Source organism: Lemur catta, chromosome 1, assembly GCF_020740605.2.
Source record: "Lemur catta isolate mLemCat1 chromosome 1, mLemCat1.pri, whole genome shotgun sequence".
Classification (NCBI taxonomy): domain Eukaryota; kingdom Metazoa; phylum Chordata; class Mammalia; order Primates; family Lemuridae; genus Lemur; species Lemur catta.
In genome coordinates this window covers 222,319,558-222,340,170 of record NC_059128.1, presented here as the reverse complement: position 1 = coordinate 222,340,170, position 20,613 = coordinate 222,319,558, and the positions used below count along the sequence as shown (strand labels likewise).

Genomic DNA, 20,613 nt, shown 5'->3' with positions numbered 1-20,613 from the left:
TAGAATACAAGCTAATCTCAGGGAAACAGAAAATATTTCTGGTCAAAATGAAGAAAAGGGTGAGAGTATGAGAGGAGCCAAAGCAGATTCTAACCCCATGGGACTCCAGGGGAAAGAGGACAAACAGAAGGGTAATTCTCTTTTCTTCTTTCCCAGAACATAGAAAACTGGCCTTGCTCTTGGGTTGCAGCACCTGACCACCCCCAGAAAGCAATCTTCAATATATCTCACATAACCAGACTTACGTTAATGAGCTCTGACAAATGTCTTAGAGACTGAAATCAATAGCAAAATTATGGATTTACATGAGGTTGGCATTTCTAAAATATGTACTGAACTATAAAAGGGCATTAAAATTTCTTTGTGCTAAAAGGGGAGTATTATTAAATGCATTCATGCTTAATTGTTATGAAAGTGAAATGAATATAACAGGAGAAACACAAGAAATCAAGTGCTATGATACTTCATGTGCCATCACTGTTAAGAAATGTATAGTTATGGCCGGGCGCGGTGGCTCACGCCTGTAATCCTAGCTCTGGGAGGCCGAGGCGGGTGGATCGCTCGAGGTCAGGAGTTCGAGACCAGCCTGAGCAAGAGTGAGACCCCGTCTCTACTAAAAATAGAAAGAAATTATCTGGCCAACTAAAAATATATATACAAAAAAAAAAAAAAATTAGCCGGGCATGGTGGCTCATGCCTGTAGTCCCAGCTACTCGGGAGGCTGAGGCAGTAGGATCGCTTAAGCCCAGGAGTCTGAGGTTGCTGTGAGCTAGGCTGATGCCACGGCACTCACTCTAGCCCGGGCAAGAAAGTGAGACTCTGTCTCAAAAAAAAAAAAAAAAAAAAAAAAAAGAAATGTATAGTTAAAATTAAATCTTTTCCCTTTGAAGTGACAAAATTTTAAATACAGAGGTGTTTCTCAAACGGGAGCTATACCCTGAAGATGTATAGCTGGGTGCAATCCAGTGGCATCCTGCTAGCAATCAACGCACTCAAAATCAACTGTATGAACTCAACGAAAAGAAAATGGAACAGAAAAATAACTTAGAGTGGGCAACTCCACCCAGCATCTCACAATGTGAATGTGTGCACCAGAGTGAGTGGTGGTCTTAGGTCCCCTGGCCTCTCACCAAGACGACTTTGATTTTACTGTTGAAAGATAAAATAATTTTCATACAACATAGCCTCTAAATGTGCGCCAACTATTTCATATGGCATTCCAATTAAGGCAGAATGAACACTTTCAACAGTGGAGGAAACTACAGCTGTGCTGGACTTACTGGGAGTCGACACTTAGCTGCATTGTGATGTATGAGCAATTTAAAGTATACTTCACGGGAATTTTACCCCTACATAAGCAATTCTACTTTAGGAGATACAGTCACAGAATATACACAGTGCATCTTCATGGAATATTGATTTTCCCTGAAATTTGAGGGATGGGAAGCCCTTTCTGTATTAAAATATTAAAAAGAGGACTTCACAGTTGCTTCACATTGTTGTCAGCTATACTGCCTTTACTCTCAAAACTTTTGGGGTGAAACTGTATTCCTCACTGCTATTTAGGAAACTTGGAAAGAAAAGCTAAAAATGTAAGAAATCAGGCTTAGGGAAAATAAGGGTAGAAAAAATATCTTAAAACCATGAGAGAAATTAATACCTAAATGAATGCAGAGAAGGCCTGTGCACTTGTTTGGGGTAGACCACAAACTTGGCTCTGAGCTCCTTTTACAGCCAATATAATGAGAGAAAAGAATCCAGTTGTATAATTCATAGTGTCTATGAAAGAAATAAAACCAGATGCTTGGTTTCTTGAGCCAAGTCCTCATATATTAAATGGCTTTGACTGCTATACTAGTTTCTAGTTTACTGGATCTTCTTTTTGTATACACACACACACATATATTTTGCTGTTTCCTCCCTATTTCAGATGGCCAACAGTCAAAATAGCTGCTGCTAGCAGCTTACTCTTCCACTTAATTGAGGTTCTCGTGTGTAAAAAATAACAATAAAATGGTTTCAAGAGATGGTCCAGAGGCCTCTGACAGCAATGAGCTTTTTGAGGGCTTCATCAGATATTCAGAGGCTTTTCACTTGCTTGTTTACTTCTGGGGTCTCCACTCTGAAAGTCTAACCTCTGAATGACAGCAAAATATAGATATGAAATAAATGTCACATATTTCCAACCTTTCTGAAGATAACATAAAAGACTATCACATTTTGAAAAAGATAAAACATAAAAATACTAGATGGCATTCTCAAGAGGGCATAGTGAGTCAATTGTAAGCCACGGAAACTTACTCAAATCTCTGTACTATAGTTAGCATTCCAACAGCAAATTCCCATCCCATTATTTTTATTGTCTATAGAACACCAGGTGTTTTAGACCAGACTGTTAATAACAGCCTTGACATATGGATGGCTCATATACACTTCACCAGCAAGACCACATATATCATAACCATATCTTTAAAAAAGAAAATTAGTACAACTGTCAGGCCAAACGAAATTGACAGCTGAACTATTTTATTTATATATATAGAGTCACTTTTTATTAACTTATGCTAACAATCTATAAGTATCTTGAATACTGGATAAAAAAATCTTTTTATTAGTATCTGTTTTAAAAATGTATTTTTTCTGATATATTTCTGAAAATTTATGTAAAGCTTTTACAAAAGGCTGAATCCAATCCAATGGTCACCTACTTGAAATAACACAAGATCTAATGAATGACAAGGTTGAGAGAGTAGAATCATTCCCTTTTGGCTTGAAAAAACCAACAATCACAGGATTACACTTAAGCAAACCAAGAAATACACTTCTATCGGCAATGTTCTTTCTTCAGAGTTCCACCAAACCACGTGAGCAGGGAGAGAAGACTGAAGAAGATGAAGTTTAACTTTACTAGAAGGTTGTGAAAGAAGGCATCTGTGGGAAAGATCCTCTATTTAAGAGAGCAAGGAGCTGTAAGGGTTATTTAAATATAGTGCTTTTTAACTAAGAAAATCTTGGCTGTCAGAGTTGGAAAGGATCTAACAGATTAAGTTCAATCTAACACTTGACAGCTGTGAGGTCAGGAGAAGGTAAAGTGACTTGCCAAGCTTACACAGAGAGTTGAATATAAAAATTCATATTTATGTTTAAAATTTGGTGGTCACTCTCTAAGAAGGTTAATTAATGGTCTTTATATAACTAGAACAGAATTAAATATTTGTAACCAATGTTTGAAATGCTTTCTATATAAAATGTCTGCAACCAGTATGATAACTGATTAACATTTAAAGTATATAAAGAATACACACTGTTTTTATCTTTTAAAAAATTAAGAACCTAATAGGCAGATGAACAAAGGGCATAAATAGACAATTCACATAAAAATAAACATAATTAATAAACAAATGGAATTATATTCAATTTCAAAATTAGCAAAAAGGTAAATAAATAAGAATATCTACGATTTTATATGATTAAGTTAATAAATATAAGAAAAGAATCCTAACACCCAAATGTTATGTTGAAATCATCATACTTACATTTTACAAATAGGCACAGTCCTTTGGCAATTCAATCTGGCAATATTTTTAAGAGTTAAAAGAATATTCATATGCTTTGAATTAGTAATTACACATGAACATGTATGCTAAAGGCATAAACCAAAGGCTACAAAAGTTTACCTATCAACAGAGATACTGGTTGAAAAACTTATAATATTTAAAAAATGAGAACAACCTAAACATTCTCCACTAAGAGAGCTAGCTGGGGGACTGGGGTGGGAAAGAGACTCATTTTTCACTGTATACCCGCTTATATCTTTTGAATTTTGTACCATGTGAATAAATGACCTATTGAAAAAATAAACTCATTTAAGTATCCCTATTAAAATTATGCAAAAAAATGGAAAAATGACTTTTTGTTTGTTTGTTTTTGAAACAGTCTTGCTCTGTTGTCCAGGCTGGAGTGCAGTGGTCCCATCAGAGCTCACTGTAACCTCGAACTGCTGGCTTCAAGCAATCTTCCTGCCTCAGCCTCCCAAAGCACTGAGATTACAGTTGTGAGCCACCACAGCCAGCCAAAAATGATTATATTAAAGAACCCCCACCCCCAAATTCAAATGATAGCCACTCTAATTGTAACAATGCAGAGACACTGCATATGCACATAGACCAGGTCTCGAAGGAAACAGAAAAAGATATCATGATGATGATATCTCTAATTACATGAGATATTTTGTAGTACTAGAAGTATCAGTGAATACCAGATGAGCCTGAAACATTATGTCATACCAGAAATCAGAAAATTATTAAAGATGACTGGGGTCCTTTCAAAAGGGCTCAGAAGATAAGCTGAAGATGTTCCCAGTGGCCAAAGATGGGCTAATCTGAGTATCAAAATGAATAGTTATAATGGACTGAATCACAACAAATATGTTAAAATCCATGAGTTCATGATGATAAAATAAAAAACAAAAGCCTTCATTGTCCCTTTGACGTGCTCTGAGTTTTGCTGTTTGGGGGCGGGCTGTGTGCGGTGTCTGTCAGTGTCAGTGCCCGAGCCAGGGATACTACATTCCTGGTTCTGCATGAGAAGAAGGGTATATAAAGCAACATGAAATGCCCTCATTTTGTTTTAAATTACAGACTCATATTAATTGTTCTCAGAACTGGATTTTTCCCCTCAAAATTGAAAGTTTTTTTCTTTTGGATTTAATAAAGTATTGCTAGCTGAAGCCAGTTTGACATGGTGACAGAGATGTCTGACTGATGAGAGGTGTTACTGCCTGATTTAAGACTAAACCCTGAACCTTTTTAAAGAACAGCAAAATATATTCTACATGGAAAAAGAAACCCCACAAACTTTCATTGGTCTTCTTTAGAAGACTTTGGAAAACCAACATATTTTTCTGAAAACTGGTAAATCAAGGGAAAGAATCAAAGTAAAAAAATAAAATAAAATATTGTTATGGCACAAGAAACCAGGGAAAGTAGTTACCACTGGGGAAGGGCGAAGGGCTGTGGATAGCTGGGGGACTGGGATGGGAGAGGGACTTAATTTTCACTGTATACCCGCTTATATCTTTCGAATTTTGTACCACATGAATAAATGATCTATTGAAAAAATAAACTAATTTAAATATCCCTATTAAAATTATGTAAAAAAATTGGAAAAATGATTTTTTGTTTGTTTTTGGGACAGAGTCTTGCTCTGTTGTCCAGGCTGGAGTGCAGTGGTCCCATCAGAGCTCACTGTAACCTCGAACTGCTGGCTTCAAGCAATCCTCCTGCCTCAGTCTCCCAAAGCACTGAGATTACAGTGAGCCACCGTGGCCAGCCAAAAAATGATTATATTAAAGACCCCCCCCCATTCAAATGATAGCCACTCTAATTGTAAAAATGCAGAGACACTGCATATGCACATAGACCAGGTCTCGAAGGAAACAGAAAAAGAAAACTGTTGACTAAAATTGCAGAATTTAGGGGCATTTTTTTTCTTTTTATTAAAATGAATTCCATTGTTATATTTATAATGTTATTTGTCCAATATGTAATGTTCAAGTGGCATGTAAATAGAAAACAGTATTTTCACTCTGTCATCCATACTTGAAGGATAGCCTAGCTTTTTGAACCTTGAGCCCATAATCAAGACACTAAGAACCATTTGGAGGTAACTTGACTCTGTACGCAAAAGATCCAAGAAGGATAAAAGAGAGGGCCTGTTGATGTTCACACAGTAGATGTTAAAAGTACAAATGACTTTGCCCAGCTGTTTCCCCATCCCTCTACTAATACGGGGGTGGCGGCAGTGATGGCGTTCACTGAGTGGGAGGCCAGCAGAACATGGAAAGAACCTGTCGACAGCACATAAAAGACACACACTGAAAACACTGCTTGCAGGAGGAGTGAAGCTTGTCAAAGTACTGCAGAGGCTGGGGAAGTGAAGAGAAGAGAAAGAGCAATTATAACCTGAACTTAACAATTCCCAAGCTAAATTTAACTAGAGAGGTGGAATATATCTGTAGCTTGAAAATGATAGGCAAATGAATGTTCAGGTACAAAAAGATTCAACCCACACAGAACTTTAAATGGTCATTGTAAAAAACCATATATTTCCATATCAATCATCTGCTATTATTCTGATAATATTTCAATTGTGATCCCCCCAAATAAATAAATGGCCTTAGGGAGGAATAAGGAAATCCTAAGCTCAGAACAAAGGCTTTCATTTCTTGTTAAGAGATAAATCAGAATCATAAGAATTTATAAATGTCAAACTTTTTCAGAAATGCTACTTTAAAAATTTTCAACTATGAATAATGAAAATCATGTATTAACTTCTATTTACTTTCTAAAAGTTGAAATGGAGTTATTTCTCCAAAGTTTTCCAAATTTTTATGTCAAGAGATATCTCAGCTAATATACTTATTCACACTGAACTACATTTAGAAATAATTCCAAAGTATATTTTCTAAATTCCTAAAATACGATATTCTAAAATACACATAAAAATATATCTCGAGATGATTACAATAATTATATCTGGGTAATGGGATCAAGGGTGATTTTTACCTTCTTTATGTGTGTTTTTCTTGTTATGATGTGCATTTGTTAGTTTTATATTAGAAATAGTCTTTTTGCTAACAACAACAACAACAAATTGCCACAATTTGATTTAATAACCACTATACTGCAAATTCTGTTAAAAATCAAAGTGGGTACACAACCTCTATTGAAACAATGTATAATCATTTTCATACACAACTGATGTCAAATGATTGTCAAATCATTTTAGCAAAAAAATACAAAATCTAAACTGAGAACAGCTTTTGGAAGAATTTACTCAAATACCCCTTATTCTAATGAGGACTTTGCTATATGAAAACTATAAGAAAAATAAGATTGTGTACAAGGTCAAAACTGAGATTTATGACCATATATATTACCTACAGGTAAACCAATCTATGTTTTTGCTTCTCAAGTCCAACATTAAACATATAAAGCAGATTAATTATTCACATCAAGTACTATAACATCACTCTATTCCACTGCCAAGGCTGACGGATTGCTCTGTTGGCTCGGGGCTTCAGCAACCATCCATCCCCTTTGTGGCAGACACCACTGGTTGCTTACCCATTGTGCAATCTCTCTCTCTTCCGCACTAACAGAACACTGATCTTATTTGGGATAGCAATGTACCCTGCTAAAATACTGGTTTCCCTGGAATCCCTTGCAGCTCCAGGAAGCCTTGTAGCACAGTTCTGACTAATGAAAAATGATCAGAGGCTTTGGAAAGCCTTGCTGGTGTAGCCACTTTCTGCCTGAAATGTTGTAAATATGACACCACATAACTTGCCACAGACGTTTTATAACTATGGGATTACAAGCACAAGGACAGAAGACACACACTAAGGATGGGAGAGCAGAAAGACAGACTTCTTGTTCTATAGGAAAATAACTCCCTATGAAAGCCACAGTAGTCTGAATTCTGGCATGTAGAGCCAAATGCAATCTTACTTATCTTTCTATAGCTGAAAAAATGAACACAAAATCTTGAAGGGAATCTGGGTGGACAGGTCAAACAATTATGTAACAGTGAAGCACCAGGTAACACTTTCTAAAAAAGCCATTTCAATTGTACTTCTAAGATATGAAAACTAACAGCATCAATAAGAAAGAAGATGATAGAAATTGGGTATAATAACTTCTGGTGAACAATTTTCTGACTCATTTATAAAATAGAGTTCATATCTAAAAGAAAAAAAATCACTAGTATTTTATGTCCAAAAATTTAAAAAATCTGCTTCCTTTTGCAATTTCGACATGTGGTATTCGTGAGCATCTTTTAAAAACATCTTTCTGGGGCCAAGAATGTGGCAACTTAGTGCCAGGTCAAGATCTACCAGATATAAATGCAATATTTAGTGAAAGTGTTTAACTATTATAAATAGTTGGTTGCCCTTTAATAAATCATTTTCCTTTAAAAGTGTTGGAATTATGATTAATCCCTTCCCCCACACCGAGTATTTTAAGGAAAAATTTTCCACCCATAAGCACTATACTCTAAACAAATCAGCCCCAGATCCAAGATAAAAATGTTATATGGACAGAGATAAACTCCAAAGAGCTAGGAAATAATGTATTTCACTTGATATTTCGCAGTAGAATACTATGAAAAATTACTTTGAACTCCAAAGAAGTTTAATAAATATTTATGGAGTGAATATCTGAATGTACCTTAATACTGAAAACAGATTACAGGTCCCAGGCTCCTGTAAAGTTTAGGAGAAAGCCCTTTCTGGGTTAGAGTTTAATATTCCATTAAAGCCCTCATTCCTGATCATTCGGGTAGCTTTTATCAGGGTTGAGGCTTTCTGGGGGCGTTTCCTGCCCCAAAGTTATAAAAGTGGAAAGGGATCCACTTTCCTTAAGGTGTGTCGATGTGAAGCTAAAAGCCCTCATATGCTACTACACTAAAGGTGGGACCTTCACTGAGAATCATCTGCTCACTTGGCTCCTACCACGTATCCGTGTATTCTCAAAGGATTTTCCAAGATGACCAGAAGCTGTTTTAGGTACTAGCTATAAGAACAAGCATTATTTTGTATTATACAGAAAGAAAGAGAGAAACAAACTGGGCTATATTGTTGCTCAAACTATAACAACATTTATTAAGAGCATTCTATGTATGACGCCTATTTCTACATCCTTTACTTATATTAACTAATTTGCTTCGCACACATTCCTATGAGGTAAGTCCTATTTTCCTCACTGCATTCACTGAGAGATCTGAGGTCCAGAGAAGGTAAGTAACTCACATAATAAATGACATAATGAGTACATGGTAGAACCAGAATCAAATCCAGGCAGTCTGGCTTTAGAACCATGTTCTTAACTACTAAGCTATACTACCTTCAACCCAGGAAGGAAAAATCAGGCAAACAAGCCCTATGCTGATGCTAAAATATGCCCACAAATTTTTTAATGCTCCTTCCTTCAAGAGGTAGAACCTAATTCTCCTCGGCATGAATATGGTGTGGACTTAGTAACTTGGTTCTAACAAATAGAACAAAAGCAGAAAGAATGGTATGTGATTTAGAGACCAGATCATAAAAGGAACGGTGGCTTTCTCCTTGCTCAATCTCTTGGGATCACTCCTCTGCAGGAAGCCAGCTGTCACGTAATGAAGGACATCCCAGCAGCCCTACATGGAGAGGCCCAAGTGGTGAGGCACCAGGACCTCCTGCCAACAGCCATCCCCTAGCTGCACCACAGTCTGCAGACACCTGCAGCCCTAACCAACATTTTGACTGTGAGTGCATGAGAGACTGAACCAGAACAACCCAGCTAAGCCGCTCCTGAATTCCTGACGCACAGAAAGTCTGATAGCAAACATTTGTTTTAAGCAGCTCAGTTGTAGGGCAATTTTTAATGTGTCAATAGATAACTACTACTACTCCCCCCCAAAAGATTACTACAGAACCTTTGATCGGAACCATATTTTCAATCAAATCCTATTTAGGTAAGCTATAAAATGTGTAATTACTTAATGATTTTATGTGTCCATTCATTCCTTGGAAGCAGTATCATTTTGATCACTACATAAGGGTGGAACAACATATCCCCTATGTCCCTTGAAAAGCATAAAAGATTGAACTAATTAATTTCTGAAATTCTATCCTACTTCTTTATCAAAAATTAAGCAAGGAGTATATATTAATATAAAAATTGAAAGAGTATTCCTGCCTTAAATTGTCACATACCCTTTGCTTTTTTTTCTTATAAGTCAATAAAGAAGCAATATATTCTACCTCCAAAAATCTGTAAGAACAAGCTGTCTATGTGATTCCTGACAGTCTATTCAAGGTGCTAATCTGCTATTATTTATAGCCCCTTGATTCCTTTTACAGCAGCTGTCATTAATAGAACAACTTAGGAGTTCAAAACACTCTTTAATGAACTCAACTGCCTCCTGAAATTATTAGTCATCTTCTCAAGGCTACAACTGTGATAAATGCTAAAGATGAACTATGTCTCAAGAAGGCTGTGAAAAAGAGTCATCATCAAAAACAGCAAGATTAGCTGCTCCTCACTGAACAATATTCCATTAAAGCCCTCATTCCTGATCATTCAGGTAGCTTTTATCAGGGCTGAGGCTCTCTGGGGGTGTTTCCTGCCCCAAAATTATAATGGTTTTTGGCCTGCAAGGTGCCCCAGAGTTACCATTTGGGAACCCATGTATGCTGTACAAGGGGGGAAAAAGAAAGTTAAGAGACTAAGCCCAGAGAGCACCAACACTGGAGGGACACAGGAAGAAGAAAGAGCTTGTGAAGGAATCTCAGAACAGGTGCAGGTGGCCTACAGCACAGGACGAGAGCTAGGAGAGGGACTAGGGAGGAAGAGTGAACATCTCACCTTGAGGGGCAGCAAGGGAAGCACTGTCCTCGGGAAGAGTCAGGCTTCCACTAAGGCAAGAAAGCTGAGGAAGCACTCTGTGACGACAGAGGGGACTGTTTACAATGGAAATAGGTTTCAAAAAGCACTGTGACCTCCTCTTCTGGGCTCCTAGACCTCTTTGAACTTACCATTTGGGCAATACATTTGTCATGTTGTCTCTCCATGCTCCCTGTCTAGCTTCTGGGCTCGAGAGCAGACCTGGGTCTAGCTAATTTTTGTGCATTATCAGTGCAGTGCCTGCCACCCAGCAGAAATACAATAAATACTTGCAGGCTTTCTGGAGGGCAACTGGGAAGTATGCATTAGTGAATGCCATAAGTTACATTACCTTTGACCTACTTCTAGGAATTTATCCATAGAGACTAATTGCAGCTGTGCAAAGATTAAGCTACAGGTATAGTTATAATGTGTACACTTGAAAACCACCTACATATTCAACAAATAGAGCACTGGTTAAAAATTGCAATATATCTATTATATGTAATTGAATATTAGAAATCCTACAAAAATCTATAGAGATCAATAATAACAAATAAGACCATACAAAACTCTGACCCTCAGCACAACTAAAACACAGACTACTAAAGGCTCAATATACTTGCAAGTAAAAAAAATAACACCAAATTCCAGCACAGCTATCTTTTCAGCTCCCACTCCAAACCTTTGTGGAAAGTGAGGAGAATTTGCAAAAATGGCATGGAAGAGAGGAGAGCAGAGCAGAGGGCCTAAATCTGAGCTAAAATCACCCCAGAAAGAGACAGTCTCCCCAAATACACTGAAAAACACCTTATCAATTGGAGCTCTAACTATAGGGAAGGGACTTAATCTGTGGGACTCTGTGGCAACCTGAAAAAGGCATTGCTTCTAAGGAAAAATTGGGTAAAAAAAAAAAAAAAAAAAGGGAGCAGTGCCCTCTAGTGACTGGACAGGGAAGGAGGAAAGAGGCAGGAGGAAATTCAGACTCCAGCCACACATAGAAGAGCTCAAAATCAAGGGCATTACATTCCTTCCCCAGTGACCTCTTCAAACAAAATCCATCCCCTAAAGAGACTATACTTCACTACATTTACAGATAAGAATGTTTGCAAATTAGGGTTCTTGTAAACCAACCCAAACTTCCAACCTTGTCCACAAAATGAACACATGAAAGCAATTTACGACTGTATAAAACTACTCTCAGAAGAAAACAGAAAAAGATCAAAACATTTCACTAATAAAATGCCCTCCGAAAAACAATCACAAAGGAAAATTTAACACAATGCTCCAAACCTAACTAAATATCCTTAAATAGGGATTTGGGATATGAAAAAATATACTTAATCAGTTTAAAAACTGAGACTAGAAATGGACAAAAAGCAGGCAGAAGTGGAAACAAAAACTGACTGAACTCAGTAAAAAAAAGTCAGGAAAAGACAAAATTATATCTGAAAGGAAGACTAAATTTCAAGATGCCCAAGAAGAACAGATTCAAATGAAAATTTAATAAAGGGCACTGAAAAATGAAAGCAAAATAACCAAAAGAATGAACATGGGATAAAGAAGTAAAAGAGCTCAGGAGAAAGCAGCTGAAAGGAGGCAAAGAATATCCAACATACATATATTTGGAGTCTCTAAAAAGAAAAACAGAATAATGAAATAGAACTAAAATTTAAAACTATAATCCAATAACACTTTCCAAAAATAAAAGAAGGCTCAAATCTACATATTGAAAGGGCCTACTGGGACCTTTGGAGAATCGCCCTGTAATGGTCAGGTCAGTTTTGCGGCATATCCCAATACAACTATTAGACTTTACATACGTTTAATACATAAGATTCTCAGAGTCATCAGATAAAAAGAAGAAACATCTCAAAAGGGCAGGATTATTAGGTTGGCATCAGACTTCCCAAAAGAAATATAAAAGCAAGACAATAAAGGAGCAGCATTTTTAAGAAATTCAAGAGAAGAATCGACTAAGGATATTATATCTAATCAGTCCTTCAAATATTAAGCTACAGAAAAAGTCTTAAATGTGTATGAACTCAGAGAACACTGTGCCCACAAGCCCTTCTTGGGAATCTACCCTTTGGGAGAGGCAACCTGCCATGGGCTATGGGCATCCCTGCATATTCCTGCTAGGTATGCCAAAAAGGCAAGGTCCTGACTGCTCTTTATCCAGGTCATTTCTTAGGCTTGTGTTTGCCGGGAGCAACCTTGAGCGATAAGGTAGCCTCCATTGGTAAAGAGGTACCATTTACTATAAAAGCAGTAGATTCCCCAAGATTGGCATTCCTCTCCTGTAACACAAACCACTGCACATATGGACATTCATCTAGACCCACCTACGTTGTCCCCATGGAAATTAGGGGACTGGGAGACAGATGCAAATAAACAGGGAGCTCTGGCTATTATTTTTGCCATGAGTACTAAAGTCCTCTGTCATGCAAGAGTCTTATGTTTTTTGCCAGGATCCATACAACAGTAACAAGCTAACTTATTAACTTGCAAATAGGGTAAAATTTCCAATCCTTCATAGTTCTTAACACTATTAGACGATGAGCTTCATCCAACTAAAAAGGGATGAGAAACTTGCGCAAAATAACTGACAGTGAAAATATATTAAATGTGGACTTAAGACTAACACAAAAGTTGGGACAGGGATGAAGAAAAATACATAAATGTAATATGTTCTGACAAGGTAGAAATAATGCAAGTATAAAAAATGGGACGAGAAGGGAAAGGGAAAGAGGAAAACAGAATAAACTCACTGCTTGTTACATAGATAATAGGTGGGAGTTAAAAGATACCTGTAATAATTGATAAGTTAGACAGTAAAAGAACTACAGACATTAAAAAAGGCATAAATACAAAGGTAATCAATAGGACAATCACACAAAAAACCTTCGAAATACCAGAAGAAATATATAAATATTTTTAAAAAGAGCAAAGAAAACACATCAGTAGCTGGGCGTGGTGGCTCACGCCTGTAATCCTAGCACTTGGGAGGCCGAGGCAGGCAGATCGTTTGAGCTCAGAAGTTCGAGACCAGCCTGAGCAAGAGCGAGACCCTGTCTATACTAAAAAGATAGAAAGAAATTGGCTGGACACCTAAAAATATATAGAAAAAGTTAGCTGGGCATGGTGGCGCATGCCTGTAGTCCCAGCTACTTGGGAGGCTGACGCAGGAGGATTGCTTGAGCCCAGGAGTTTGAGGTTGCTGTGAGCTAGGCTGACGCCACAGCACTCTAGCCCGGGCAACAGAGTGAGACTTTGTCTCAAAAAAAAAAAAAAAAAATCCCAGGAAGCTATTTTACAGATGTTGACAACTGATTCTAAAGTTTATATGAAAAAGCAAAAGACCCACACAATACTAAAAAGAACAAAGTTGGAAGACTTACACTTCCAGATTTCAAGACTTATAATCAAGACAGTGTCCTAGTATTGGCAAAATAATAAACATATAGATCAACAAAATAGAATAGAGTCTGGAAATAGGTCCACACAACTGATCTGTGACAGCTCAGAAACAGAACTAGAATCAAATGATCTTTGACAAAGGCACAAAGGCAATTTAACAGAGAAAGAAGAGACTTTTCAACAAATGGTGCTGGACAACTGGATATCTACATGTTAAAAAAAAAAAAAAGAGAGAGAACACAGACATAGACCTGATATCCCTTGCAAAAATTAACTCAAAATGGATCACAGACCTATCTGTAAAACTATAAAATTTCTGAAAGAAAATCTATATGACCCTGGGTTTGATAATGAGTTTTTATTTTTAAAAATTTTTATTGATATATAATAGATGTACATATTTTGTAGGTACATATATATTTTGATACATTCATATAATGTGTAAAGATTAAAGTAACTAGGATTTTCATGGTAATGAGGTTTTTTTTTTCTTCACATGGTTGTCATCGTGCAGGTAATGAGTTTTTAGATACAACACCAAAAGTACAATCCATGAAAGAAAAAACTGTACATTAAGCTGTATATTATTCAAATAAAAAACTTGTGCTTTGTAAAAGATATTATTAAGAGAATGAAAACACAAGCCACAAATTGAAAGACAATATATATCTGATAAAGGATTTGTATCCAAAATATAGAAAGAATCCCTAAATCTCAATAAGAAAACCCAATTAAAAATGGGCAAAAGATCAAAATAGACACCTTACCAAATAAGATATGCAGATGGCAAGTAAGCACATGAAAGATGTGCTGCATTATTTGTCATTAGAGAAATGAAAATTAAAACCACAGATATCACAGATATCACTACACACCTATTAGAATGGCTAAAGTCCAAAAAGCTGACAAGCTGGACTTCACTGAAATTAAAAATTTCTGCTCTGCAAAACACACACTCAGGAGAATGAAAAGGCAAGCCTTAGACTGGGAGGAAATATTTGCAAAAGTCATACCTGAAAAAGGATTGTTATCCTAAATATACGAAAACTCTTAAAATTCAACAATAAGAAAACATAGAGACTGATCATAAAATGGGCTTAGTTTACATAAAATGGGCTAATGATCTTTATAAGACACCTCACCAAATAAGATATATAGATGGCAAATAAGCATATGAAAAGATGCTCTACATCGTATGTCATCAGGGAAATGCAAATTAAAAAAATCTGAGATACTACTACACACCTATTAGAATGGCCAAAATCTGGAACACTGAGAACACCAAATGCTGGTGAGTGTGTGGAGCAAGAACTCTCATTCACTGTTGGTAGGAAGGCATAATGTTGCGGCCACTTTGGAAGACTGTTGGAAGTTTCTTAGAAAACTAAACATACTTTTAGCATATAATCCAGCAATCATGCTCCTTGGTATTTATCCAAAGGAATTGAAAATTTATGCCTACACAAAAACCTGCACACAATGTTAACAGCAGCTTTATTCACAATTGCCCAAACTTGGAAGCAACCAAGATGTCCCTCAGTAGGTCAACGGATAAATTCATCTATAGCCAGGCAATAGAATATTATTCAGTGCTAAGAAGAAATGAGCTATCAAGCCATGAAAACACATGGAGGAAACTTAAATGGATATTACTAAGTGAAAGAAACCAATCTGAAAAGGCTACACACTGTATGACATTCTGGAAAAGGCAAAACTATGGAGATGGCAAAAAGATCAGTAGTTACCAGGGATTGAGGGGAGGGGTGAATAGTTGGAACACAGAGGATTTTTAGGACAGTGAAAATACTCTGTGAGAGTATAATGGTAGCTACATGTCATTACACATTTGTCCAAACCCCAAAGAATGTACAATACCTAATTGTGAACCCTAATGTAAACTACGGACTTCGGGTAATAACGACGTGTGGATGTAGGCTCATTAATTGTTAACAAATGTACCACTCTGGGGGGGCTGTTGATAATGGGGAGGCTACGCATGTGTGAGGGCAGGGGGCATATGAAGATGGTATCTCTGTGTCTTCTCAATTTTGCTGTGAACCTAAAACTATTCTAAAATACTAAAGTCTTCAAACAAAATTAATGGAAACATGTTCACTATAAATGAAGAGGACAAAAATTCTTTCCCAGGAAAGCTACAAAAGATGACATCACTGTCACACAAATATTCCTAAGCTTCTTGCTACCTTTATTGATACATTATTTAACCACTCAACTCCTGCCACAGAATCATAAACCAAATCATTCTTTGGCTAAAAGATGACTCAAACTTTTATTTTTTGGTTTAACAGAATTTACTCAACTCAGTCATTAGATGGTATTTCCAACTTTGTGGGACTAACCTTGCTTTTGATGCTAAGAATGTAAATGGAAGGTTTACTAACTTCAGACTGTCACAAACCATTCTCACCAGGGAACTTCTGAAATATAGTACCCTTTTTCACTAAGTAAATTAATCTCATTTTAAATTTTAAAGGTAACTTACACCTTAAAATTAAGAAACATTTATAAGATAATTTCTTTCAGGGCAATGTAGAAAGTTTCAGAGTTTCATTACCTCAAATATTAATGATCAAGTCATCAGAGAGTGAGTGAGAGAGACACATCCATTTCTCTTTTCTCTGGTTAACTCGCTCATTCCTCACTTTTAGCTATTGATTCACTACTATCTATTCTTTATTGTAAGTCCTCCAGCAGTCGTGTAACGAAGAGAAAGTGTCTTTACTAATGCAAGGGTGCCATCTAGTGATGGCCATGGTGAATGTACACCATAGAAAATCCGTGTGTGTGTGTGTGTGTGTGTGTGTGTGTGTGTGTGTGTGTGTGTGTGTGTGTGTGTGTGTGTGTGTGTGTGTGTGTTGTACACCATAGAAAATCCGTCTGTGTGTGTGTTGTACACCATAGAAAATCCGTGTGTGTGTGTGTGTGTGTGTGTTGTACACCATAGAAAATCCGTCTGTGTGTGTGTTGTACACCATAGAAAATCCGTGTGTGTGTGTGTGTGTGTGTGTGTGTGTTGTACACCATAGAAAATCCGTCTGTGTGTGTGTGTTGTACACCATAGAAAATCCGTCTGTGTGTGTGTTGTACACCATAGAAAATCCGTGTGTGTGTGTGTGTGTGTGTGTGTGTTGTACACCATAGAAAATCCGTCTGTGTGTGTGTGTGTGTTGTACACCATAGAAAATCCGTCTGTGTGTGTGTTGTACACCATAGAAAATCCGTGTGTGTGTGTGTGTGTGTGTGTGTGTGTTGTACACCATAGAAAATCCGTCTGTGTGTGTGTGTGTGTGTGTATGTGTGTGTTGTACACCATAGAAAATCCGTCTGTGTGTGTGTGTGTGTTGTACACCATAGAAAATCCGTGTGTGTGTGTGTGTGTCTCGTCCCAATTCTGCTTTCTGATGTCACTTTCAAAATGTATCGAGAGAAAAAAGGTAGTAAAACTGTACTTGAAGTGAGTTCCTAACACTCATACATAGGCACATTTAAACATCTAGCATATTCTCCTTTCATATCACTACTCAGATCACTGACAAGCATCTCTGAAGCAACATCATAGTTAGAGTTTCACGGAATTTCAAAACATCCAGCTGTAAGGAATGTTAGAGAGCATCAAGCACCTAGTCCAACCCCCCCCCCCCCCCAGTGCTATGGACCTGAAAACTAGGCCCAGAAGGAAGATGTCTGACTTGCCACATAGTGAGCAATGTTTCCAACAGGGTTTGCCTTAGGGTGGTTTCTGATGGACTGGATAGCAAGCTAATATTACCTTATAGCGAAGATAAATAACAGGTTTCCATTCAGAACAAATTCCTATTTGTTCCTGCAAGGACAGCAGAGGGTAAAATTCCCTGATCTGGGCTCTCTTCATAGCTTTCCCTTCTGAACGCCAACTGGGCACAGAAACCCTCAGGGATTATGTGTTGCCCAATACTCGGGTACTGCTCACTGAGAACTTGCTAGGTGTCAGGCAGTGTGCACGCGCCCTGGGTAAGTCTTCACCTTCCCTGCTCAGGCACTTTGGGCATGCTTTCTTTCTCTCTTCCTTCTCTCCATGTCAGTACATTCTCATACAGCAGGAACAACAGGGCTGGGTGTGGCAGGCAAAGACAATGGTACGTACAGAATTACGGAGGTGTGAAAACATGAGGTTTATTCGGGGGCTGAATCTTTGTGTATCAGGAACAGAAGACGCAGGTGCTAAAACTATCTTGCCTTTCTCTTTTCACTCTGTCTGGAGGGGAAGAGGAAAAATTTGATCAGGAGACCAGAGAATGAACCAGAGCCAAGGCAGAGGGAGGCTAAACGAGGCTGGTGTGAAGGGCTTCACTGATTTGGGAAAGACTAAAGTTTGAATATGGTCAATATGGTCTTGACATAAGGCTTTTTGGTGTCAGGATGCTGGAAAACCACTGTACTTGAATAAGTGACAACGGCAGAATTGCAAAGGAGGGGAAGGTTGGTTTTGGCAACTTCCAACCCAGACCTCCAACTTCTGCACTGTACCCCGCCAGCCCTCCAGGGCTGAACCTTAGAAGTCGCCAAGCAGAGAGGCCAGCCTACTCGGCAAGGTTATGTCCACTTTTCCCACCTTCCCTCCCCACCATCACCACCACCAAACATGCCCCCAGGCAGAAGGCAATGTTTAAATCTGGTTAGGAAATGTTTTTAATCTACATTTGTGAGAAAGCCAGAAAAACAGGCTTGTACAAAAAGGGGTCCCACTAAGAACAAGGCTTACGGAGAGTCAGCGAGGTACATGTGCAGCCGTGCCAGCTCCCAGTAACTAAAAGGGAGGCAGGTGGATCAGAAAATTTGTTCTTTGGGAATATGACAATTTTTACACTGTTTGTATTTTAGGTAATTATTCCCTTTTTTCTTCCTTGTAATTTGGTAAAGTTCATTTTTAAAAGTGTCAACTAAGGAAAACCAGACAAAGCAGTTTTGTTTTTGTGCCCAGCCATAGCCCTGAAGGCTGGGTACAGGTGTGAAAGCAGAATTCCAGGTGAGAGACATGTGGAGGAGTTAACCCCTTCCCTCCAGGATGTTCCCCTGAAAGGGGGAGTTCTCTTCTGCTAACTCTTGGAGGGTCTTGTGTCTGGTTTTAAAAACAAACAATGGCAGTTCTTTTATAATACTGCATTGCAAATGACTGATAAAAGCCTGACCTTCTCAAAGTGGGGTGCCGGAAGAGGGGTGTTGCAGTTCAAGAGAGGATTTAGTTAGCTCTAATTGGTGGGATGGAATTCTTTTTCTTTTTCTTTTTTTTTTTGGTGAGACAGCGTCTCACGCTTTGTTACCCTGGCTAGAGTACAGTGGCTCTATTATAGTTCACTGCAACCTCAAACTCCTGGGCTCAAGCTATCCTCCTGCCTCAGCCTCCCAAGTAGCTGGCATGTGCCACCATGCCCAGCTAATTTTTTTTTTTTTTTTTTGGTAGAGACAGTGTCTCGCTATTGCCCAGGCTGGTCTCAAACTCCTGGCCTCAAGTGATCGTCCGGCTTTGGCCTCCCAAAGTGCTAGGATTACAGGTGTGAGATGCCACGCCTGGCCAGAAAATATTTTTGATACAAGGAGACAGGGGTCTCGTAGCTGCTCCACTTCCCTCGGCACCATGTGTTACCTAATAAAATCAGTTTAGAGCCATATGCTACCCACTAAGGTTAAGGTGACTGTGATTTTTTGCAATTAACTTTAACAAAAATTTAATAAAAGGTGTCTGATGTTTGAGAGGAGTGCAAGCTGGCCCACACAGAAAATGTTTGAAACCTCAAATCCAGGACATCTAAGTGACAAGTCTTTTGTCTCTGTCTGTTGATGAAATCAAAGTTTGAATACTCAACTTCAGACATAACACCCTCTGGGCTATGACTGAGCTCCTATCTGTTCCACAGTTTTCAATCAAAAGAAAACTCCCAAAGTTATTTATATTGGTAGTATAATTTCCGACGTGAATGTTCATCAAATGTACAATGTCACATCTTACCAAGAATATCTTCAGCTCCAGTCCCTCTACCTCTAATTTCCACCCTAACAAAGGGAAGGAACCACACTGCAGAGTTGCTCAGAATTTCTCATATCCCACCTGCTTCTAGCCCAATCTAATCTTGAAGAGAATAGACACAGAGAAATGACAATACTTCTTTCAACACAAACCATGCCATGTGAATAAAGAAACCACAACTATTCTTTGTAGTCTTGTGAAAAACATATTTCAAAGTGGGTTTTGGTGTTTTAAAAAAATTCTCATTTCTAAAAGGCAAAACACTGAGTACATATAAAGTACTACAAATCTTAGGTTGAGGGCTACAACCACAGCATTTGAGAAATCCTGTCCCTGCATTATCAATGGAGAACAAACAACCTACTTTGAAAAAGTTGAGACACAGGAACTCATTTACAAGGACACAGAGTTGACTTCCTCACAGAAATGAACCCCTCGTGTGGAATTTTAGTTTATTGTTTCTGGAGGCCATTTTTATCAAGTTGTATCATCACAACCATGAACAAGATGCAACTCCAACCCATACTAAGAATAAACGGCCCTGAAGTGCTCACTTACAAAGGAATTATAATTTAAAAAAATACAAAAGAGTTACATCTATACAGATCTAAATACCGAACATTACATTAGAGGCAGAATAAAGTTTTTAACATGCTACGACATTATATTGCTTTACTTAATAATAACAGCTACCATTTTACTTGGCAATTTTCAACATAGCCATGGTTCAGACATTGTGCT

General features: G+C 37.9%; 1 protein-coding gene across 1 annotated transcript in view; it reads right to left on the bottom strand.

Annotated features, from left to right (window-relative positions):
* HACD2 (3-hydroxyacyl-CoA dehydratase 2) overlaps nucleotides 1-20,613 on the bottom strand; it is an 87,690-nt gene that overhangs the window by 43,415 nt on the left and 23,662 nt on the right. The window lies entirely within an intron of this gene.